Source organism: Rosa chinensis, chromosome 4 (assembly GCF_002994745.2).
Source record: "Rosa chinensis cultivar Old Blush chromosome 4, RchiOBHm-V2, whole genome shotgun sequence".
NCBI classification, from domain to species: domain Eukaryota; kingdom Viridiplantae; phylum Streptophyta; class Magnoliopsida; order Rosales; family Rosaceae; genus Rosa; species Rosa chinensis.
The window spans coordinates 28,582,461-28,608,426 of NC_037091.1; positions in this window are offsets into that span (position 1 = coordinate 28,582,461).

Genomic DNA, 25,966 nt, shown 5'->3' on the forward strand with positions numbered 1-25,966 from the left:
TTGAATGGCAAGCCAATCAGAATCAGGAGCCACAACTCATAGGTTGAACAGAAGGGAAGCACAACCTCTAGGAGCGCGATAGATAGGATTCACGAGGGGAAGAAATCTCCTCAGATGCCAAGGATCTTGATGAGGAAAACCCCTATAGATAGGGTTTGCCGCTGCCAGAAGAGAGGGATGAGAGCTCTCATTCTATGCTATTTTTCTCTTCTTTTGTTTTAGAGTTCAACTCACTATCATTTCTAACTTAGTTTGTTATTATTATGTACAAATTAGCATAAAACACAGGACATGAGCTAATAGGAGCTGGAAATGAAAGCAATGAGGAAATGAGGCGCAGAAATATAAAGAAATGGATAAATGAAGTGTTCCCTATCCTAATAGAAGAAGGAATCCTGAGTCAACTGACAAATGACAGAATCCTAGTTGGACAAGGAAACCTAATGTGACTAGGAGTTTATGTTGAACAAGGAAAGCTTCGAAAGGTTCCAGAATATCTCAGAGAGGAATAGTCCTTATTAGACTAGGAAACCTATTGGCATAAGGAATCCTGATGATACAAGGATACCTAGGAGAGCTAGGAGATCACATGACTTCAAGATGACTCAAGAACATTCAAGAAGACTCTAGAATACTTGTGTATTTTAGGCAATTGATAGAAATCTAAGTCAATGTGGTTTCTAGGACGTCACATGAAGAATCCTAATTGGATATTACTTGCTTTTGTCGTCCATGAATATTCTAGAAGATCATGACGTCAACTTTGGAAGAGAATGTGAAGAAATATACTTCATATGCAATTAGGAAAAGAAATAAGGAGAATAATTATCAATAAAGTTTCTTGATTACATAATATTTATAAGTTGGTCGAAATTAAGTTTGCATTCATTGGTGATTTCAGCAATGCCTCCTACTTTCTAGATTTAAGGTTGAGCTCTACTTTCTTTTGTGAATTTCTATTGGTAAAATGATGCAGAACAAGTAGAGAAACACCTTGACACCTTGCTTTGCCATCCACTATATATAGATGGAGTTGGTTTATGTTTTCTTCATAATCAAAACCCAAAATCAAAACCACAATACCTCCCTTTACTCTCTAAATTTCGGCACCTCTCCATTGTTCAAGCATTGAAGCCAAGAAGCAATCTCTATCATCTCCAACACATCCTTGCTGTGAGCACCATCAACGTCCACCACCTTTGAAGTGTCACGCCCCGAATTTTGAATAAAGCAATTCAAATTCGAAACGCGAGAACAAACATAAGAAAACACACATAGAAAATTTTTCATTTAAAGTAAGCAACAAACAAACTGAGCTCACAATGTCAATATCGACTCGTTCTTTAGAGTCACATATTACATTCCGAGAGTTTACAAATCAAACTGAATGACAATTCAATAAGTAAACACACTCACCACAACTTACTACCTAGCGGAAGACTTAAAACTAAGAGCACCATTCCACGTCCACGCCATCGAACGTACACCTCAGCTTTGATAATGAACACTCGATAATCAAACCTGCACAAAAATCCCTACACCATAGAATAGTGCACCGGGAATGAACAAAACAAACCCGGTAAGCTTTTCAGCCCGTATGAGTAAACTCAATTAAAGTGACTCACGTCACGCATGCTTATAATTTCTCAATTCGTGAGATGAATTAAAGCAACAATATTTAATTTCACAAAACACAACCAAACATCAAGTTCATATCATATCATATCATCTCAACGACAATTCACATTCACTTCCCCTCAACATAAAGCATTTGTCAAAACGATGACCTCACAACTCATTCACAACTCACTACAAGTCTCAAACCACAACCGCACTTACAATTGAATTAAGTAAAATCAGTAATCCCTGCATAGAAACTTAGTTCAGGAGGTCACATGAAAACAACAAAAGAATTCATAATAATCCCTGCATATAACTTAGTTCAGGAGATCACATGAAAACAAACAAAAGAATTCATAGTAATCCCTGCATATAGTTTAGTTCAGGAGATTACTTAAAAATCAATCATAGAAGAGAAAAAGAAACCAAACAATAGAAATGAAAAGGAAATTAATTAAAGAAATCAACAACTCATGCTAAAACCAAGACTTCACCCTTCAACTCCGAATACACCATCTCACAAAATAACTCGTTTCAAAACTCGACATCGTTACCTCAATCGTAGCCCCTCACCGCCTAGGGTTATGGCATCCGATACACTCAACCAATCATAGCCCGTCATCCGCCTAAGATTAGAGCATCCGATACCCTCAACTAGCCATCATCCGCCCAAGATTAGAGCATCTGATACCCTCAACTAATCGTAGCCCATCATCCGCCTAAGGTTAGAGCATCCGATTCCCTCCACCATCATCCGCCGAAGATTAGAGCATCCGATTCCCTCAACTAATCGTAGCCCATCATCCGCCTAAGATTAGAACATCCGATTCCCTCATACCGGTCACTACATCGACCATAAGTCCATAATTCGCAACATACAGGATAACTTTCTCACCACATGTTCAACAATTCATTATTCAACATCCTACATGCGGAAATAAAAGCTTGCATAACAATCAATCCATTCCAATCATCTCATCACTCGATAACATGCCAATCAATATATATATTCCACGTAAATATATATATACGTAGCCATTCACGCAAGAATGACCACTAATACCAACTATAGTTTTACAAATTGACTACTCGAAAATCATTTTATAACAAAATATTGTTTTAACTTACCCATGAACCGTTGTCGATCAAGTTCATATATTTTAAAACAAATAATTTGTTTCGAAAATGATTTAACAACTAAACAAGTAATTCCGAGTAATAAATAAATCCGTTCGTAAATGAACCACGTGAGATTTACTCACCTCCAAATCCTGCTGCGTCTTCACATAAACCAAGACAAGCACAAAATCACCCATACTCCGCTCACACAATTCCGTCAATCACCTAATCACATCAAAGTCACACTCAATACAACACAAAGCACACAATTCACAAAACACAATTATACGACGAACCAACAGTCGGATCCTCATCCAAGATCATCCAACGTCTTCGGAACACTTCTACGATCAATAAATCAAAACTACAAATCGATCGAACGGCTGAATCCTCACGGATCGAAAACCCTAAAACCCTAACATGCTCATACGATCTCCAAAAATTACAAACTATATATCGAAATGCTCGTATCGACGAGTAGATCGAACTGAGGAGCAGAAACTGCCCCAGAGGTGGCCGGAAGCTGCCGGAAACCACCACCACAGTGGCGGCACCGCCACCAAACCAAAGTCAAAATTTGACAAAACTTCCAACATGAAAGTTCTTCATCTTTACTCTAATTGAAACTTTCATAACTACACCATAATCAGAATCAAAGCCATTTGGCCTGAATTTACCTCGCAAGTTTTGAAAACCGATGAACCCTAGATTCCCAATCTTCAAAATTCGATCACCACAGATCAAATCGCTGCAAGCCTTCTTGGGTGTAGCTTCTACTTCCTCTGGGCTAGAAAAGCCCCCAAAGAACTCGAGCTATAGTGGCCGGAGTTGGGAGAACCAAGGCCGGCGATTTGAGGCGATTTGCAGCTCCACCGTGCAACTTCTCGGCCTTGTAGCGTTGTCTACGGTGCTTCCCACGACGAATCACCACCACAGACGTGTAGAGGGTGCTGAGGAGAGCAGGATTCCCTTTGGAATTGAAGCAAAAGGTGGCCGAAGGAGGAAGAAATCGGTCGGCGAAGGTGAGAGGCCGATCGGGCTAGGGGAGAGAGAAAACTTTCCGAAAATGGAAAGTTGGTATTTTTCTGATATTTTCGGATTTTTTTCCTATTTAACCAAAATGGAAACTTTTTCCGAAGGCCATAACTTCTTCATACGAATTCCGATTTCCGCGTTCCACATGTCCACGAACTCGTATCGACGCGCTCTACGACTTTCGTGAAGGAAGTTCTCACATAATCTAAACGTATAAAAAGTCAAACTTCGTAACCCCCTAAAATGTGCACTTCGAATAATTATTCGTCCGAAAATAATTCCACTCCACCCTCGAACCACGAAATCGTACAAACGAACACTTTATTAATCCCAGGAAACATTTAGGAATTAATAACAAATTTCCGAGGTCTTACATGAAGCATCATCTTATATAATATATATAATAATTCTTATATATAAACAATTGTGTGTCCCCCTTTATTTTGTACATTGGGCCTTCGCCAAGCCCACCCTTGGGCAGGGCTGGGCCGGGTCTGTAATTGTCCTCAAGTACAGGAGGAATTAAGCTCTCATTTGATTTTCTTATTTCATATTTTCTGATTTAATACTTACTACTACTTATGATCTTGATATGTTGTTTGTGCATAATCATAGGTTCTCTTTGTTGTTTTCTTCATGCTTGTAAACTCCCCTTTGATCTTATTGATAGGAGAATTTGATGTGATGTTTATATGGTTAATACATATATTAATCTTTGTTAGTATATTATATTTTCTCTTTATTTATTTATTTTTGTGTTTATTAGGTTTTTTAGAGCAAATATACAAAGATTAGATGATAATGGAGCAAAGATGCACAAATAAGGAAAAGTTTGAAGTCCTGGCCTAAGCAAGAGACTTGATGGATTGATGAGCTAAATCCGTGGAGATATTACAACAAATTAAGGAGATATTCGCAGAGATATTGATGATGATATGGCGTATTCTCATTGGACAAGTGATGTGGAGAAATCCTAATGCAACACGAAAATCAAGAAGATGACTTTCTCTAGAATTCAAAGAAACTCAAACCAAAAGGAAAGAAAGACCATTCGATGGGTTTCAAGCTAGTCCATACCATGATTTTCGGTATCAAATATCTCACGGTAGCTCTGTCGAAGATGTAATTGCTTCTTCTGCTGATACTGCTTCTTCTTATATGCAAGACATGAAAACTTGTGGGCAGAATACTTACGAATTTGTTGAGAAGATTGGGCAACATATGGAGACAATTTTAGCCTACTTGAATCAAGAAACAAGAGCGCAAGAACGACTTCAAGAGTTATCCACCAATGAGGAGGATGATTGGCCGGCAGCTAATGAGATTTTAGAGACCACAGTACCTTAAGAGCACCCTCCTACACCTATGGAAACTCTATGGGAGCTCCTTATAGCCTCGAATTTGCTTCGACCTCATGATTCATCACTATATTCAATCTTTGATGAGGATGAAGACTCAGATTTGGATGAACCCTATGAAGAGCAACTAAATGTCTAGACTTAGACTTATAAGGGTTACACCGTCAGCTACGATTAAGCTTAAAGTGATGGAGGAGGAAGATCTCTTTGATGATGAGGATTTCTACATAGCTTCATGATAATGAGTTCCATCTGCCTGAAGCAATCACAATACATTATAAAGATCACAAGTGTTTCAAGGATGACATGTGTGATTACTTAGAAGAGGAGACCATCAAATCACGTATCGCTGGGCCTCTATTGCCAGCACTTGGTAGACCACCTGATTCTTCCTTGCCATAGTCGAGCTCTATACATGTCCTTTATATCCACGAAACTCTTGACTTTATTGATCATGAGGAGATGGTAATATGTGAACATCCATTGTCTGATAAGTGGATCCTTCTAGCCATGCTTGATGGATCAAATAGAAGATGGAGAAAATGGAAGAAGAGAAAGAAAAAGAAGAGAATCAAATCTTATTTTTCCATTACTCTCAAGTTACCCAAGTTACTATCAAGAGATCACGAAACATCACTAAAGAGGGTTAAACATTTGAAAAAACCAAGACTAAACCTCTTGATTATTCTTGATAAGGAATTGCTATGTCAAGCTGAGAACGTTAAACCAAGCGCTACTTAAAACCTAAAAATAGAGGAGTTGGAAGCGGCTAGGGTACTCGCAAATCAGATTTGATCTCTCTATCTCTTATCTTTTATTTATATTCGTTGATTTTATTTGCTCTATTGTGTGCTTTTGGTTTGTGTTTAATCTTTCTTTCTACTTGATTTGATCATAGCATGAGCTTTAGGATTTAGAAGCAAACATAGGGCAATGTTTGGATCAAGTGTAGGGGGAAGATTTAACATTTTGTTGTTTTGTTTACAGTCTTTGTTTTAAGATTTTTAACTTTTTTATTTTTTATTTATCAAAATCCATTGACCAGTCAGCGAAGTCTGTCGACCGGTCAACATTTGTGTGTTTCAAGGACAGCAGCTCACATACCAGTCGGCGAAGTTCGCCAGTAGTCTAAAAAAAGAAGAAGTTAAATTTATGTTTTGTTTTTGTTGAGTCTTTAGGAGTTTTCCAACACTATAAGGAGCATGAACTATTCCTCCTTCATTGTATGTAAGAGAGAAATGACCATTCCGAGGTCGATTCTGCCCTTGCTGAAAGCCTAAGGCATTAGCACTTTCCCATCCTCTATTCTCAATAAGGGCATTGATCAGTAGCATGCCCACTAACAGAATAGACTCCATAAACTTGCGCCACACCAAGCATTTTTGGTGACTTCAAGACTTGTGAAACTAATTAAGTCAGTTTGGAAATTTGATCCTCCAAGTGATGATTGACGCCAACTTCATTAACCCTTCTTGTAGTAGATCCAACTTTCTTATATCGTTGGAGCATTCAAGGCACGATTTGCAATCAGAGCCTTCCATTCAGCTGGAGACTTATCAACAAATGCTCCTCTAGAAGCTGCATCTAACATTTGGCGTTCCAAAGGACGTAACCCTTCATAGAAGTAGTGTAGCAAATTCTCATCCTTCATCTGATGTTGAGGACATTGAGCTAACAAGGACTCGAACCTTTCATAGTATGCTGGATACTTTTTATTTAATGCTTGTGTTATGCCACTACTCTTCTTCCTTAACATGATGATTCTTGAAATAGGGAACAACTTCTCCAAGAATGCCTTCATCATGGCATCCCAAGTTTTGGTATGCCCAGCAGGTAACTCATAAATTTAATCCTTATCATGGTTTGCAAAGAAAAGGGAAAGGCCTTAAGCTTCAATATGTTCTTATCTGCTCCTTGTGGTATCATACTAGTACACAAACTAAAACTCCATCAGATGCTTGTTGAGATCCTCCATTGACAAGCTGTCACACTCTGATTTAATTTCAAACACAATTAATAAACAATTTAAACAAATACAAATACTCCAGCGTGATGGTTCAGAGATCAGCACTAAATATCTGAAATTTTTTTCTTTTTAAAATAAGTACAAGATGATGCGCTGAACCCATAATGTCAATACAAACTCGTTTTTTAGAGCCACATATTTCATTACACCAAGTTTACAAATATTAAATTGATAACAATTCATTATGACAACCCCACTACACTCACTACACAGCAGAAGACTAATAAGTGTTTACAACAAATAAGTTCCTAAACTCACGATTGTAAAGGCAAGGAACCACAGCTCCATCATGTTCACCCTAACCTGCAAGATAGACCCTTAAACCATTTAATAGTGTACCGAGTTGTAACAACAAATCCGGTAAGCTTATGAAAGTTTGTATGAGTGAACACAAACTATCAAAGCAGAAACACATGCATAAATCATCTCAACTTACCAAAATCGATATGCAATTATCACGACAAAGAACATCAAGCTCACATCCTACAATATCATGCTTACTTAAGTTAATTCATGACTAAAACCTACATGCTCTGACTCTCAACTCTGCAACCAATTACACAAAACTTTAACTAATTAAAACAAAACCAACTCAAGTAATATTTTAAAATCTTTTAAAACGCAATGACAGTTTTACAAAAAAATCCTTCATTTGTCTCGACAGTTTGCATTTATCAAAATTTTGACATCACAACTCATTCATAACTCACTATAAATCTCAAACCACCACTATGCCAAAAAATGAATTAGACGACAGTGAAAAACTATCATCTGATAGACGGAAAAGATGTTGTTAATACTTTTGCCGTCTGGCATAAGGTATCAGACAACGTCAGCAAACTATCGTTTAAATATATTTTGGACAAGAGTAGGCATGTAAATGTCTGTTGTCTGAATATTAGAAAGAACAACATATCGTAATGTGGAATCTGTTGTGCAAAAAAAAGTGAGTCAACAGCTTTCTCATGCAAATAAACTTGTAAGGAAAAGTCAGAGAACATGTCTTGAACAGAAACTATTGTCTCTATCAATCTTCTACAGTAATGTTTAGCTAACTTCTGTTGAGTGGATTTAAGTAAGACAACAAAAAATTGTGAAAAACATTGTCTGTTTATACGTGATACAACATGCTTCTCTAAAAAACTGTTGTTTGAGTTTTTATTGGATAATGATTTTTTGTGTAGTCTTATTGTGCTGAAATGGCTGCAACAATAGTTTTTGCTATCCATTTACTTGTGTTTAACTCCCTTGGACAATTGTTTTTAATTAGTTGAGAATGATATGAAAGTAACTCTTATGACGTTTTTCTTTTTAATGGAATGACAACAATCTTTATTAAATGAAAGTAAAGAGTACATGGGGTGATACAATAGCATCAAAAAAAAAAAAAAATATAACATAACAAGATCCTGAATATTACAAAAGCTAAGCATTTTTTACATTAACCAAATGAAGCATTGCAATAAGGATTTTCTTCTTTTTCTTCTCCTCGTTTTCCTTCTCTTCATCAATTTTCTTTACCTTCTCTTTCTCTTCCTTCTTTTCTTCTTCATCCTCGTCATCAGAGATCTCCTTCTCCATGGTCTTCTGAATCCACATGGAAATTGGGTGGCTGATGGCTTAACTGCTTCACAACAAATACACCTACTAGTATTGATGCAACGAGTTCCTCATACTTTTGAACTCAAGCAGAAGTATCAAATAGATATAAGGTAACCCCTCAAATAAGTGTGTAAGTGTAGACAACATGTTTATATTTAGGGAATGCCTACAAGGACATGATCCATACCCCCATGTGTTTCTACAACAAATAACAAAGTGCAATTTAGAAAATGCTTGTGTCAATCTTATACACAACTCATATTCTTTTAAAGTACTATGAAAATGCCACACTGTAAGTGTTACTGCAACACAATTATGAATAGCAGTGCAACACTATCATCACGGTACCTTCCTAGCAATGCAAGTTTATTGCATACTACTTAATATTGAACTATGTTCTCATGTTCAAACTAACTCAGAACTCAGAAATGTAATCTCTATAAAGAAAATGAAAACAGAATAAAAAAATGAGAAGAAGAGTATCTTTGCAAGGAACAAAAATCAAGGTAGACTCTACTGGTATACAATTACTGAGCCAATTACTTAATAATTAATATCAGGGACATGCAATTTCAGGACATACGATGAAATACAAGCCAATGTCACCAATTCAGGTTGAGAAACTCTTTGCCTCCCCAGGCTTCCTTGATGGCACTGAAGCTTCCGCCACTGAAAGAAAGCAAAATCATATTCAACAAGGATCTTGAAAATATCAGAGCTAAAGAAAAAATGAAAAGACTAAAGCAAGGAATCTGATAATGCTGACCCTGGTTCTAACATTAAAGCTAATGGTAATAGTTTACAGTCATTCTCTTCTAGTTAAGCAATAGGTTTCATACCATAAGAAAAAAAAACCATTCAACATAGATCCATTGCCACCCAAAAAAGAAAACAAAAAAAAGATCTTCATGGCTATAAAAAAGATAATTCATCACCATAAAAGAAAGCATTCACCAAAACGCTTTTACAATTATAGTAAGCTAACAAATTTACCATCAGAATTAGGAATTCAAACAACTAAAGGCTCTTGCTATTTTATTTTAACGAATAATAATTAATTGATAACAATAACCTAAAAAATGTCAGACTGTACTCTACCAAACACAAACACAACTTAACATAAACTTCTCAAAGAGAAACAAAATAGAATTTGGGATATTCAATTCAGGTCTTACCTTATCCAAAAAGATCAAAGCTATGAACACCAAAGTCTAACCCAAATCTGTAAGTCAGAAATCAAAAATCACTCTTTCGTCTATCAATTATCAAGAAACCATTCAAGCAAAAGTCAAGGAAAATTGAACAAGTGTAAAAAACTTGGCCTACCATGACAAACAACAAATGCAAAACCAAAGGCACAGATAAATAATTGAAAGCAAAAGAATCTAAAACCCACATGAACCTGCTATAGGTCAAATGTGTATATAAAGTATTGTAAGGCAAAATTTTCAAACATGATGTATAAAGCTGTTTTGAGCTTCTTTTGCAGTCAATAGCTATTATAACAAGTTCCACTCATGAGGAGTCCACACTACTTTAATGCGCATTGTGTTGGTAAAGAAAAATATCAAAAATTTAAGTTCAAACATAGATATAAATTAGGGGTCATCATGGGTCGGGCTAGGGCCGGCCCTACCCTAAATTTTAGGGCTTAGGGTCGGGCCGGGTCGGGCCTAGTCAAAGTCAACAAAATTTAGGGCCGGGTAGGGTCAGGTCGGGGCTTAAATATGCTAACCCTTACCCGCCCGAAAAGCCCGATCAGTTAGGGCCGGGTCGGGCCGACCTTCCGAATAGGACCGAAATGGGCCGGAAAGGGCCTTATTTTGTTTAACAAAAAATACACACACACACACACACACACATATATATAAATATATTATTTTTTTCCTCAAAATGTGGCTCAATTATTATATAGATAATACAAGACTCATTGTTTTTTGTTGATCATATTCAATACAAGAAACACACACATATATAGAAATTAACTTATAACATTTATTCATTTAGTTAAGGTGATTATATTCAATTAACTATTTCTCTAAATCTCCCAATATTAATTGTTGTGTAACAAAGAAAATAAAAATTAAAGAAAACAAAGCCTATGTAATAGAAAATAATAAAAATAATATATAAATTTTAGGGTTGGGTAAGGCTTTTAGGGCCGGGCCGGGCTTGGCCCTTATGGGCTCAATCGGGCCGGGCCGTAGGGTAGGGTCGGGCTTCATTTGCATGACCCTTACCCTACTCTATTTGAGAAAGGGTAGGGCCGGCCCGCCCTAATGCAAGGGTCGGGTCGGGCTTCGGCCCTGCTGGCCGAGCGGGTTTAAGGCCGAAGGGCTAAATGATGAGGCCTAATATAAATGAAGGGCTTTCCTGGAACAAGCGAAGAATTGGGAACACATTCACCATCCTGTAATCAACCCAATAATAAAATTGTTAATACAAGCATCATAGTACTACTCCTCCATCCTTCTTCAAATCACAAAATGAGGTACCAATAACCATGAATATGACATTACCTCACTCATGATCTTAAGCTCATCCACCCTGCATACCAAACCCACACCTAAAACTCAAAATGAGCACAATGCTTACGAGATATCTTAGTCGCAAACTTGGGAAGAACCTGAAGCTAATTTCATCTCCAAATCCTGAAAGACCATAATTCTGAGAGATCATCTACAGTATATTAATGTATCGATACATTAAGTAGACTAGGTTCAATACAGAGGTAGACTAGCTCAGTACATGGGTAGACATGCATGGAGTTAGTCTACCGAGTTAGTCTACCTCTGTATTGAACCTAGTATACTTGATGTTTCGGTACGTTAATGTATTGAAGTATTTTCCTAATTCTGAACCTAAACCATTAATAAGAAGAAGAAGAAGAAAAAGAAATTAACGAACCTAGATGAACAAAAATAGAAGAAATATAAAGTAAGAAACCTAATGCTATAGGGAGGGATTTAGATCTATAAGATTAGAGAAAGATGGAAATCAAATTTTACCTCCATTGCCCTTCCTTGTCGCCATTTTTGCAAAGGCTTGCCATGACTTTCTTCTTCAGTTGGAGATAGAGAAGCACTTGAAGGAGGGACTCTGACAGGATGAGTTGCTACTGTTGGCTTAGAGAAGCTTGACTAGTTCCCTCGATAGATTTAAAGATGAAGAGTCCGCTGAGCTGGAGGAGTCTTCGATTGCGATTTTGAAGCTGGAAATTCAGCCTTGAAGCATATCAACCACGTTTTTGAATCGGTCAAGAAAAAGCAAAGACCTAGCTTTGAGTTCGAGGGCTTTGAGATTGCAAAAATAGCAACAAAAAGTAATTGAAATTGAATTATTTTGATACAGGATCGGATAAGGATGAATTTGATAGATGAATTTGGTAGGAAGATGTAGAGTTAAGGATTTCTTAGCTTTGAGTTGGAAAGATTAGAGATCTAAAACCCCCAAAGAGATGGATTTGATATATGGGGTGTGAGATTGAGCTTGAGTGAGATAGATGGCTCAGTGGGCTGAGAGAGAGAGAGAGAGAGAGAGAGTTGAGAGAGTAAAAGTTGTGTTGGTTCTAGTCGATGGAGGGAGTCGAAAATTTGAGTTTTGGCTAACTGCGGGAAGTCAACTAGGGCAGCAGCTGAGATAAAGTCAATATCTACTTATTAAGTCATAAAACTCACACAACATAAATTCATAGCCATTATCTAAATTAGAGTTGCACAACAGAATAAAGCAGCAATAAATAACTGTTGTTTGAAGCCATTGTCTAAAGGATAGTTGCACAACAAAATAAAGCATCAATAAATAATTGTTGTGTGAATTAAATCAGTCATACAACATCAAAACTCAATCATTGTTTGAATACAATAACTATTGCCTGAAACTAGAAATTGGGACAACAGCAAAGAAATAGCTGTTGTCTGAATAAGAAAATGAGACAACAACAAGAAAAATTATGTTGTCTAATTTGAAAATCGGGACAGCATCACACTTATACTACATGTGTTATCTGAAGCAATCTTACACAATAGAATATTTCTTGATGTCGTCTAATACTAAGAGAAGACAGTTAAAAATTATGCTGTTATTTGAAATGTGTTGTCTGATTTGTTTTTTGGCATAGTGTATAACTGCACTCACAATTTGAATTAAGTGAAACTAGTAATTCTTGCATAAAAACTTAGTTTAGGAGATCAAATTAAAAACAATAAATAGAAATCATAGTAATACCTGCATATCAGAATCATAGTAACCCTGCGTAAAGTTTAGGTTAGGAGATTACATTAAAAACAATCAAATCAGAAAGTAGTAATTCCTGCGTATAATTTAGTTCAGGAAATTAAGACAAAATCAGGCAACTCAATACCAGAAATAAACTAAAATCAATACTCAATCATCTATTGATAACACAAATCACCACATCAACAGTCTCAAATATCAATATCAACAATCTTAAACATCAATCACTCAATAACAATCCACATCCTTTATATAACAACTATCATCCAATTTATCACAACCTTGGTACTATTACAAAGATTATCACTACATTGGTCACCACCTTGGTTATCATAACTTGAAACAGAATTTCATCATTCTCAAAATAATATCGAAAACCTTTTCAAAATATTATTTTCACATCTCAAAACCATTACTAAAATCGTACAGACTTCATTCAAAACTCAAAATCGACAAAACCATATTTTCTTCCCAAATTCATTTATTTTCCTCAAAATCACATTGCACAACAATAGTGATCAAATCACGCAAAATAAAATGTTTTCACTTCACCACACAATTCCAACTATATTTCACAATTTACTCAAATCGAAAATCATTTGTAACAAATCCTTTTTTTTACTTATCTATGAACCGTTGACGATCAAGTTCATATATTTCAAAACAAATATTTATTTCGATAAGAGAAAATATTTCAAACAGTACCCGAACTAAGGCCGACTCCTAACTTTAGTACCCGACTATGCAAAACTATCACTTTGGTACCCCAAGTTTGAAGCTCGACCTAAGAATGGTATACGCTGTCCATCACAGCGTTAAGTCTTTGCTACGTGGCAAACCACGAGGGCCCTCAAAATATGTCACGTGGTTAGCTAGTTAACGCCGTGATGGACGACGTGTACCATTCTTGGGTTGGACTTCAAACTTGGGGTACCAAAGTGATAGTTTTGCATAGTCAGGTACTGAAGTTAAGAATGAGCCTTAGTTTGGGTACTGTTTGTAACATTTTCTCTTTCGATAAATATGATTTTACAACTAACAACTAATTCTAACAAAACAATAACAGAACTAATTAAACACCCAAAACAATGTGAGATTTACTCACCTCCATATCTTGCTGCATTTTCTCACATAAATTGAGACAAGCACAAAATCATCAAACTCCGCTCACACAACCTGGTCAATTACTTAGTCACATCAAGGTCACACTAAATACAATACAAAGTACACAAACATTTAAAGTTCGAAACACGCGAACTATAAACCAAATACAACGTCAATCGAGTCGAAACCTCATTGGAGACACCAAGTTTCCGGAATACTTCTAGGATCAAATCACCCAAACAAAAGGACGATCCAATGGTCGGGTCGTACGAACCGAAACAGAAAATAACCTAACTCGTCCAAGCAAACACAAAACTGCACATACGTACACATTCATCTCAACGAACAAAAGATAAGGGAGCGTAGAACTACTCCTGGGTGGCCGGGCGCGCTGCCATGGTTGCATATAATGTCGCACAAATTTCTTCATCCTATAATAATAGCTAATAAAAAAATTGTTTACCATGACTAGCTAAAACCTAAACTAAATATTACTGGAAATGACTTTATGAATCACAAATCTTTCTCCAAATCCTCTGTTTCTGAATTGTGTCCATTGTTTTGGACACCATCTTCATCTCTTCCAAAGACATCATCTTCTTCACTGTTGGATATTACGATGTTCATGTCAATGTCTTCTGTATCAGCAAAGCAGCCTTGGTTATTCATCAGAAACTTCTTCAACATTGTTATTAGCTGTGCATTTTGTGACTGCATGGTGTCCACAGTTGATTCAAACTTCTTCACTTTTTCTTGCATTATATTCATCTCAGAAGTCACGGCTGTGGAAGATGTAGCAGTTGGAAGCACCATGCAAGGAAACGAGCCTAAACCACAAACTCTTTTTCCCTTCCTTCCACTCTTCGACCATGATTGAAATCTCATCATGGGCAATAACTTATACAGATTGTTGTGGAGTACCTTCCGGTGCCTCAAGGGATAGTTTCTCCTTATGCTCTTCTCTCTTATTTTTCAGCAGATCTTACAAAAAAAAAATATAGAAAAAAATAAATATGTTATTTATTTTTATATTTAAACTAATAATTATTTTTCAAAAACTAATACAACCTTCACAAAATTGATAACAAGACTTACATATTTATCACATGCAGCATCACTAGCCCAATTACTATTTGAATTTTGATATATAGCTGCCTAATCTATGAAAGACAAAGGATTGCCCTTCTGCAGTTTTAAAAAATCCCAAATTAACAGCTGTTCAAGAGAACATTTAAAACAACTCACTTGAAACTCATTAAATTTACCTTGGCTGTTCTCAAAGCATGTTGAATGAAAGGCATAGCTCCGCCATGATGAGTACTCCTTTGTCTCTTTTCGGCTAGCTGAATTCTTCTCATATTTATCCTTTATAAATATTGTGAGGTTAATAATTATGAACTCTAAGATTTTTAATCTAAGCATAAAACTGTACTATTCTTCTTTAAAAAAAACATATAACAATAAAAATATTTTGAAAAAATATATATAGGAGTAAAAAAATACATACATTATATTTTGGATCAGTGTAGAGTTTATCACATAGCCAATGCCACTCCTGAGTTGGTCTCTCATACCATAGATCCGATGAAGGAAGCTTCGCTCGTTCCTGAGCAGGTGCGCCACATTTTTATAGTGATCGTACAACTTGCACTTGAAAGCACATCTTATTATCCACCAAATAGATAATTTTTGGATGTTCTATTTCCACATCAAAGTGTACCTAATTAAGAATCAAAATAATATAGTCAGGAACAAAAAATATTAACTTTGCATCAAACCACTCTAACTTAAACTTACCGTCAATCCCTCTCTTAGTGTACTCTTAATATTGATGGAATCTTATTTCATCATCAGTAACATGCTGAAGCTCGACTTCAAACCTCAATCCCTATAGATATACTAAACTTCTTATTATTGTACTCAGTATTTGGGACCCAATGTTCTTGCTCAAATATTATCTCTATCTTCTTGTTGCTATTGCTAGCAATCATCTCAATAGTATCTTTACTAGTTGTTTTTTCATGTGTTCTTTTTTTCAATTCATCAAGCGCAGAAGAAGTATCTACATGCTCAAATAAAAAGAATAAGAAGATAAAAACTGAATCTAATATCTTATAAACTTATGTTCAGTTATATATCAAACTATTGTTAAGGATAACAAGTGACTTATGTATTCACATCTTTACATAAGTTGTAAGCTGTAGGATGTTGATCGACTTATGACTCTTCAAATGACAGTTGAGTTGTTGTGGGTGCAGCATTAGAAGTTGCTCTCGGTGCTAGTGGTGACGTTAGCTGAGAAGCTAATTTGCATAGTCTTAGTAGACTTCCTTATTATTTTTCCTCAACCAAATTGTAGAGATTGAGAAAACATCTGCAGTACATAACAAAAAGGAGTTGAAATCCAAAAACATTGATGTTATATTTCCTCTGTTTCTTTCTTTTTCTCAATCCACCCTCTATTTCCTCTGCTGTCAATACCGATGGTGATTCTTTTCCTGTTTTAGGAATAGGGTATGTTCGTCTCACCCCTTCTTTGACACTACATGATGTTCTTTATGTCCCTGATCTCTCTCATCATCTTATATCTGTGCCTCAGCTTAATACTCAATCTCGGTGTTCTGTAACATCTTTTCCGTTGTATGTGATTTTTCAGGACCTCCTCACAGGGAAATAATTGGCAGGGGTTATCTGAGGGGTCGACTATTTCATCTGGATTACATGTTCGCCGGAATGAAGCCGGAGAAGGTAGTCCAAGTAGCTTTGATTTCGACTGGGGTTACTAATCAAGTTGAAAAATTATGGCTATGGCATCGGAGATTGGGGCATCATTCCTTTAGTGTCATGAAGAAATCTATGCCATCCTTGTTTCTGGGCATTGATGAGTCTAAGTTGCATTGTGAGTCATGTGTCTTAGCTAAAAGTCATCGTAATAGTTATCCTTTGAGTACTAGTAGGAGTTCTTTTCCTTTTGAGCTTATTGATTCTGATGTTGGGGACCTTCCCGTGAGTCAACCTTGGCTGGAAAACATTGGTTTGTTTTGTTTATTGATGATTATACCCGTCTTACTTGGGTCACTTTATTGAAACACAAATATGAAGTCTTCTCTGCTTTCCAAGAATTTTTTGCTCTTGTTCAAAATCAATTTGGAGCCAATATTAAAGTCTTTCGTTCTGATAATTTGGGGGGGGGGGGGGGGGGGGGGGAGTTGTTAATTCTCAGTTTCACCAATTCTTTCATTCTCATGGGGATCATTCATCAAACTACTTGCCCTCAAACCCCTGAACAAAATGGGGTGTCAGAAAGAAAGAATCGTCATGTTCTTGACATAGCTCGGTCTATTCTATTTAGTGCTCATATGCCTAAGTACCTTTGGGGAGATGCAATTCTCACTGCTTGTCATCTCATCAATAGGCTACCTTCCTCTATTCTCAATGGTTAAACCTCCTATGCTGCCCTTTCAAATCATGTGGCTGTCCCTTCGTTTTCTAATCTCCTTGCTCGTGTCTTTGGGTGTGTTGTGTTTGTCCATGTTCCTAAGAATCAAAGGTCCAAACTCGATGTCAGGGCATTAAAGTGTGTTTTTTGTGGGCTATGGTGTTAATCAGAAGGGCTACAAGTGTTTTCATCCTCCTACACAGAAAGTTTTTGTTACCATGGACGTCACCTTTTATGAGGATGCATGTTATTTTTCTCCCATCAATCCTTCACTTCAGGGGGGAGAAACACACTTTTTTGGAAGAGAAGTCTTGTGGGATTAAAATTTAGCCCATTGAAGCCAATGACACTCCTGTAGAAACAGAAAAGGCAATTGCCGAACAAAGCATTGCGAGTTCCGAAATAGAAATGACAATAAGGCAATTGCTGAATCGTCTACCCTTCACCCTGCATCTGCCGAACAGAGCATTGCGAGTTCCGAAATAGAAGAGACAATTGCCGAATCGTCTACCCTCCAAGAAGGCCAAGCTCCTCCTCCCCTCTTACATATAGATAACCCTTGTCAACCAATCCCTGAGGAGCGTCCCAATCTTGAGGTTAGTGGTGTTTCTTCTAACTCTGATATTGGTGATAGTGTGTGTGTTTTGCCTCCTAGGTCCACCCATGGTAAACCACCTCGTCAATATTGATGCGGCTAAAATAGCCTCACAATTTAACCATGCAAAATGTAGTTGTCAGTATAGGATAAGCAAGGATCGTTCAGTCCGGGGATTGTAGGGTACACCTACACAAAAAGGTCAATTAACAAATAAAATGATAAAATGGGGGGTTTTGAAATTTGGTTCCTAATCTACTTAAAATAAAAACAAAACAAATAAACCTATATACAATGATCAACTTCCCTAACCTAGACCAATACCACTGGCAAAATTACTAAGTGTAAAAACAGAAAATTCATTTCAACATGCTACAAAAATGTACCCATCTTAAATGCCTAGATAAGAGCCCAAATGAAAAGCCTCAGCGGATCAATCCATTTATCTGATTTGTTCTAATGTAGGCTTGGATCGGAAAAGTCTTTACCAAGCCTAATACTACTAATTTTCCAAAACACTCAGCGTAATTCTCTTAACTAGCAGTATTATCTAACCCTCGAATCAACTCACACGTGCAAATTAACCATTACACATAGAATTTAACACGTAATTTCCAGAATCATTTAATTATTAAAGTATGATTTTTACCACTCGTTAGAACTAATTACTACTAGCAGCGTATTAACAAATAACATTTACTCTTGACAAATTAAGCAAACACACAAGAACTCTCACCGTTATTCTAGCATGCAAACTTATGAACCTAACTCTGAAAATTACCTGAACACGTAAAAGGGCACAAGATTGTAACATGCATCATAAAAGAATTTTTGAAATTAACTCAATAATAAACTGAAAATCTCAAAAATATTAATAAAAATAGTTTGAAAATTTCATGTCTCCAATTACACAACTCGCAAATCCAAACACACAAAACAGAAACAAAAATTGTAAATAGAGTCATAGTTACACTTTGAAGCTTTCCTCAGCAGCTTGGCAACAAGGTGATGAACTCGTCTCTACTATGGTGGTGTAGCGTCTTTGACTCAGCGCTTAAGAACTTCGTAGATTGATGGATGGATGGTGGTCACGATCTTGTAGGTGTTGGAGGTTTGAGGAGTGAATTGGGCAGAGTCTTGGAATAGTTTTTGGCCAGGAAGTGATAGGTAAGGAAGTGATGATAATTCTGGTCTGGACATTGCCTATTTATAGGGGAGCATTGGTTGGCTTTTGTCGATCATACCGTTCATCATTTGGACGGATGGAATTGCATCATAATTCCTTTAATTTTCCAGCTGAAACGTCTCCTTTATGGCCTTAATTCCTCTCATAATGGGGTACTTTAATAAGCTAAAACATCTTTCTCTTATTTATTTTCCAGTTGAAACATCTTTCTTCTTTATTTCCCAACTAAAAAACGTCTTTCTCCTTTATTTTCCTTCTTCATTGCTTGGTCAAACATCTTAAATGCTTTATTTTCTGATTCCATCATTGTTGTTTCCAAGAGTTCCACCAGGCAAGGTTTCCTACAATAAGCAGGAGAATATCAGAATTTTCTAGAGAAAATAAAGAGAATTAAAATGTAAAGACCGCAAAAAAAAAAAAAAACGTCGACGTTGAGGAATCCTAATCCAGCTAGGATTTTTCATGAATTTTGCATTTTCTGCTTATTTCACGCCAAACACTCTACAAGATTCTGAAAACGACTCAATGACTCAAAACATGAAACTAAGAGAGAAACAAGGCTAAAATGGGGCATATACTCAATAATATTGTCGCACTTTTTGCTCTTATCAAATATGAACCAGGTTTAGATGTTAAGTCTAAGTATGTCATAGCTAACTTTGTATCGACCCACCGATTATCCTAATCCCATGCTTCTTTTGTGAATCAAATATCCTCTGTATGTGTTCCCAGTAAAGTGTAGGATGCTCTCAAGGATCCCAAATGGTATCAAGCGATGAATGAAGAGATGGAGGCATTGGAGAAGAAATTAACTTGGGAGTTGGTGCCACCTCCACAAGGAAAGAGAGTTGTTGGATGTGATGGGTGTACACTATCAAACACAATGCAGATAGTTCAGTGAACAGTTATAAAGCAAGACTTGTTGCAAATGAATATACTCAAACATATGGCGTGGATTATGAGGAGACCTTTGCTCCAGTAGCAAAGATTAATACTGTTCGAGTGTTGATGTCTCTAGCAGCTAATCTAGATTGGCCTTTGCAACAGTTTGATGTGAAGAATGCCCTTTTACATGGAGAGCTATCTGAAGAAGTCTATATGGATCTACTACCAGGATATGAGGCAAGCACAGGAGGTAGATTTGTGTGTAAGTTAAATAAGTCCTAGTATGGACTCAAACAATCACCACGAGCTTGGTTTGGAAGATTCTCTCAAGCTATGCGTCGTTTTGGGTACAAGCAGAGCAACTCTGACCATACATTGTTTCTGAAAAGCTGTGAAGGAAAATTAACTACCTTGATTATTTATGTTGATGATATGATAATTACTAGTGATAATTCAGAGGAGGTTGAAAGATTAAAAGATCTGCTTGCATAAGAGTTTGAGATGAAAGATCTTGGGTCTCTTAAATATTTTTTGGGGATTGAGCTCGCCAGGGGGAGTTCAGGAGTTTTCTTGTGCCAGAGAAAATTTGTGCTTGATTTGTTGACAGAGACAGGAATGCTAGGATGTAGACCTGCTGATACTCCTATTGAGCAGAATCATAAACTGGCTGAGTACCCTAATCAAACTCCTACAGAGAAGGCTCGCTATCAGAGGTTAGTTGGCAGATTAATCTATCTCTCACATACTCGGCTAGACATTGCATATGCAGTTAGTGTTGTGAGTTAATTCATGCATAATCCAAGTGAAACTCATATGGAAGCTGTGATTGTATTATGACGTATTTAAAGTCTGCACCTGGAAAAGGCTTGATGTTTTCAAAGCAAATCATCTTGATATTAGTGGTTATACAAATGCAGACTGGGCAAGTTGTGTTATGGATATAAAATCTACTTCTGGTTACTTTACTTTTGTAGGTGGTAGTCTTGTTACTTGGAGAAGTAACAAACAAAAGGTTGTGGCTAGGTCAAGTGCTGAAGCAGAGTATAGAGGTATGGCTCATGGAGTTTGTGAATTACTTTGGTTGTGAAATTTACTTCGTGATTTGGGATTTAAACCCAAACGAGCCATGGATTTGTATTGTGATAATAAGGCAGCAATGGATATTACTCATAACCCAGTTCAACATGACAGAACTAAGCATGTTGAGGTTGACAGACATTTCATTAAAGAGAAGCTCGATGCTAAGCTTATCTCTTTTCCTTTTGTCCACTCAGAAGAACAGTTAGCTGATGTTCTCACGAAGGCAGTATCAAGTAAGGCATTTCATGACTCACTTGACAAGTTGGGCATTCGTGATCTGTATGCGCCAACTTGAGAGGGAGTGTTGGCGTGAGCCATACTTACCTTATTTATGTAGATATTCTGTAATATTCCTTGATCTGTAATATTATGTAATATCTGTAGTATTATTAGGTTTACTACTTGCCTTAAGAGTAGTACTTATCTTATTAGGCGTAATTGTAATTTGTATATAATTCTTTCTTGTAAGGTGAATGAGATATCTGAGTTATTCAGTCAAAATTATCTCTTGTATTTCGTTATATTTGACTTTCTTCTCCTCCTTGCTTGAAGACGCAGAACTAGAAGACTAGAGAACGAAATCTGATTTGTGTGTGTGAAAAGAATGAAAGAATTGGTTCATGAGGCTTGCAGGGTGCATCTATATATAGGAGACGTCTAGGGCTTTTGGATCATTCTTTTAATTTCTAGGAATTATCTGATTGATCCACACAGCATTAGCCAATCAGATATTTCCACGTCATCCTTCCTGTGTCATCCAACCAATGGGAAGCCTCCAAAATAACACCTTGATTTAAGGGAGATTATTTTTGCATTAATTACATGACTATTTTTTGATTTATCTCCTCAATTTCGGCCAAGGATGGAGTGTGGAGCTCAAGGAATGTATCTGGACCTATTTTCAACCTTTTTGTTTGTTGTAATCCCTTGAAATTCTCCTTCATTATCTGTAGAAGTCTCCATTTGGCCACAATCATGTCTAGATGCATTTATGATTTAATTGAGATGTCATTATCCAGATATATAATTGAAATTCGGCCAAAATCAGTCTATGTCTAATACGGACTCCAAATTTGATTCTTAACCATCTTTTATTGTCAAAAATGACTCCCAATCCATATCACCTTTGTAGAGGACGTTTTGAGCTTGTTCTTGGGCTCCCCTAGTCCACCTAGGTATTCTATTATCATCAGGACTCCTGGTCCAATGAGGACTCTTCACATGAAATGTTCTTGAACCTTCCAGACTTTTCTTTTGTTTTCCTAGTTCAACTGGGACACTTTGTGTCATTAGGATTCTTTTCCGGGCAGGAGTAGGTTTCCTAGTCCAACTAGGACTCTACATTTTTCGCCATTTTTCAGCATTTCTTTGAACATGTTTCCTAGTTGGCCCAGGATTCCTACTTTGACTGGGTTTCCTAGTCAGACCAGGAATACTTCATTTCTTCATTTCAGCTCATTTCTGCATTCCTTGTACCTTGCCTTTATTGTTTCCAACGTCTCTTTTGCTTCTCGTATGCCTTTAAGCTCATTTCCTCTTCATTTGCTCCAGTGCACCTAAAAATAGAAACTACATTAAAACAGATTTATTTAAGGAAATAACTAAGTAAAATATGAGAAAATAACTATTAAAACATTGCATTAAAATGCTCCTATCACTAGAGGATTCTTGACGTCTTGTAACATCGTATCTTCACTTACCCGTTTACTAGTCATTTGGACGGTAAACGACAGCTACTTTCATTTTTTATCCTAATTCGGTATTTTAGTGGCCCTAAAAGTTGACTTTTTGATTGGGCCAAAATTTGAGAAAACTTCCTTCATGAAAGTTGTAGAGGACGTTAAATCGAGCGCGTGCATATGTGGTACGCTAAAATCGGAGTTTGTACGCGAAAGTTATAAGCTAAAGATTAAAGTTACTGTTTATGGTTACTGTTTACGGTAACTTTCTATAAATAGCTGAGTTACTGTGGTAGATTTCCATTTTCGGAAATCTACCGAATTTTTCTCTCTCCTCTTCCCCGATTTTCCTTCCCCTTCTGCCGTTTTCTTCCACCGGCGAATTCTTCCGTTTCCGGCCACCCCATGACGGAATCCGGGCATCGGCAAGCTCCTCCTCCTCCTTGTCATGCCTGGGGTGGTGTTTTGCGGTGGCTCGGCTGGAGGAGCTCAGATTTGAGCCAAGAAGTCCACTGTAGCCAAACGGAGGTTTCGTCGATTTCCGGCGATTCCAGCCGTTTCCGGCCACCAAACCACTGTCGAAGGCGCGGTTTTTGCCAAGGATTGTTTTGCCCCTAGCCTTGAGCCACGATTTGCAGTGTAGAAGGAGAATCAAGGAGAACCCGATTCTAGGGTTCTTGGGTTTTCTGGGCTTGTGTTCAACGACTAAATTGGAGCTCTTCGAGGTAAAATTGGGATGTGTTGTAGTTGAGAAAAATGATCAGTGTGTTGAGTAGGTGCTATTGTCAAAATTTGGTGACCATTGGAGGTGGTGGCCACCGGCGCGTGAGGCTCACGCGCCGCCACTGTGGGTGGCGTGTGGAGGCGTGTAGGGCAGTGCTTTGATTCCGGTTTTTAGCCCATTAAATTCTATAAATTGTGTAGAGCTTATATGTGAAGTTTGGTAATTTTTGGAGAAACTTGGAATTAATTACGAAATTTTGAAGTTTAGGGTTTCGATTATCGAATTACGAGAATCCGACCGTCGGATATCTCTCGGTTCTGCCTTGAAACCTTTAAATTAACGAATTAGTATTAGTGGTATAATTTGGGATGAATCCGAGGAGAATGGGAGATGTAATTTATGAGGAATTGAGTTTAGAAATCATATTAAATTGTTGAAGAATTATTCACGGAATATAATTGTGTACAGGACGACGTACCGAGCTATTGCTCGATGACGGAACTCGAATGCGTGACCGTCGGAATAGTACTGTGAGTGGACTTTTATTTTTTTAAAGAATGATGCATGCATTTATTTAATTGGTTCCGAGGTTATAATTTGTTTATCGTATTACTTTCCCGAGCATATGGTTATTTTCAGAAATGGTTTTGGATATTTGATTATTTGAAGATTTTATGGCGTGCGGGGTCACGTCATTGGATTATGCTTATCTTCTCTTATTTATTTATTTCCGAGGTGATTTCCGGAATTATACCCTTAATTATATTCTATTTCGATTTGAGACTTTTAAAGGATTTTCGAAATAGGATTTCGATGGAGTTATATTCCTTATTTATTTATCGACCTCGGTTTTGGCATTGGGAATGCCTTGATGATGATTTTGAAATTGGTTTTGTTTCGGTTTACGGAAAACATGCTTATTATTATTTTGTTCCTATTTATTTGAATTTGAGATTATCTTGGCGTGTGGGACACGTCATTGGAAATTATGATTTATTATTATTTCTTGCATTTCTGCTATTGATTTGAGATACTTTTGGCGTGTGGGACACGTCGATGATATTTTCGGCTTACTGTGAGAATTTGGGGAAGCTTTATGGATTTATGTGGTTTTCGGATTTTCTTTTGCCATACTTTGGGTGATTATTTATCATGCTAGCATTGATTTTCCGCCTTTGTGGCGCGGTGATGGGATCACCGTAGCCCTCCGCCTGTGTGGCGCAGGTTGCTGTCTCTGTTACAGTAATTCTGTAGCCCGGTATCCTATCGCTACACTTAGTGGCGTAAGGCTATATTACGGGAGTAATTGGAGTATTTTAGCCTGGGAGGCTATCACCCGAGCCTGGGAGGCTCACTCGTATGGCTATCGCCTTCCCCTACTCACTTTATTACTTAGGCTAGCGGGGCTAGCTCGATTTTTGTTTAACCAGCGGGGCTGGTCTTATTTTGCTTGAGTATCAGAGTTCCAACTTTTCCTTTTAAATCGTATGTGACTAGCGGGGCTAGTCGGTTTTTACGAGCGGAACTCCTCTTGTTTTATTTTTGTTAATCACTGCATGCATCGGGAATTTTTAAAGAAATAAATGTGGGAAAGTATAAAATCCATTTGGTTTAAAAAATTGTTTATTTTTGTCCACTCACGCTAACGTGTTTTTCAATACTTTTCCCCTGGGCCCTTCGGTTTCAAATGCCCAGTTTGCAGGCAAATTGGTTGAGGTCGGGCGTACATGGAGTTGAGGCATAGTCAACAGCATGGCTTCCGCGTTTGCCTTTGAATTAGGTTTTCCTCATTTACTTTTCTATTAGAATTGCTCTGATTACCTGAGGAATTAATGTTTTAAGTTGAGATTTGTGTTTAGTGAATTGGAGAATGTTGTGATTTGGGGAGCAGGGTGGCTCCGGGAGAATAAGGATGAATGATTTAGAAGTGTAAATTTCCTTTCTACAGGTTTTGGGTAGTCCATTTTAGGTGAAATTCTGCCAAAATTTTGGAAGAATTTATTCTAAGGTGGGCCCCACAGGGCCACCTCGGATTTCAGGGTGAAATCTGGGTCGGGTCCTGTCACGTCTCAACTTAATGGAGAACATATACGACATGGATTAGAAGAGATGATGCAATCTTGATGATGTGGAATTAATTTATTGGTCAAAGGATGTGTCAACCAATCAGAAAATTCAAAAGAAAACCCAAATCACATTATAAATACATAATGGTTTTGACGTTGCAAGGTTACCATCTTTTCTCCACAATTTCGTATTTTCACTTGCGTTCTTTCTA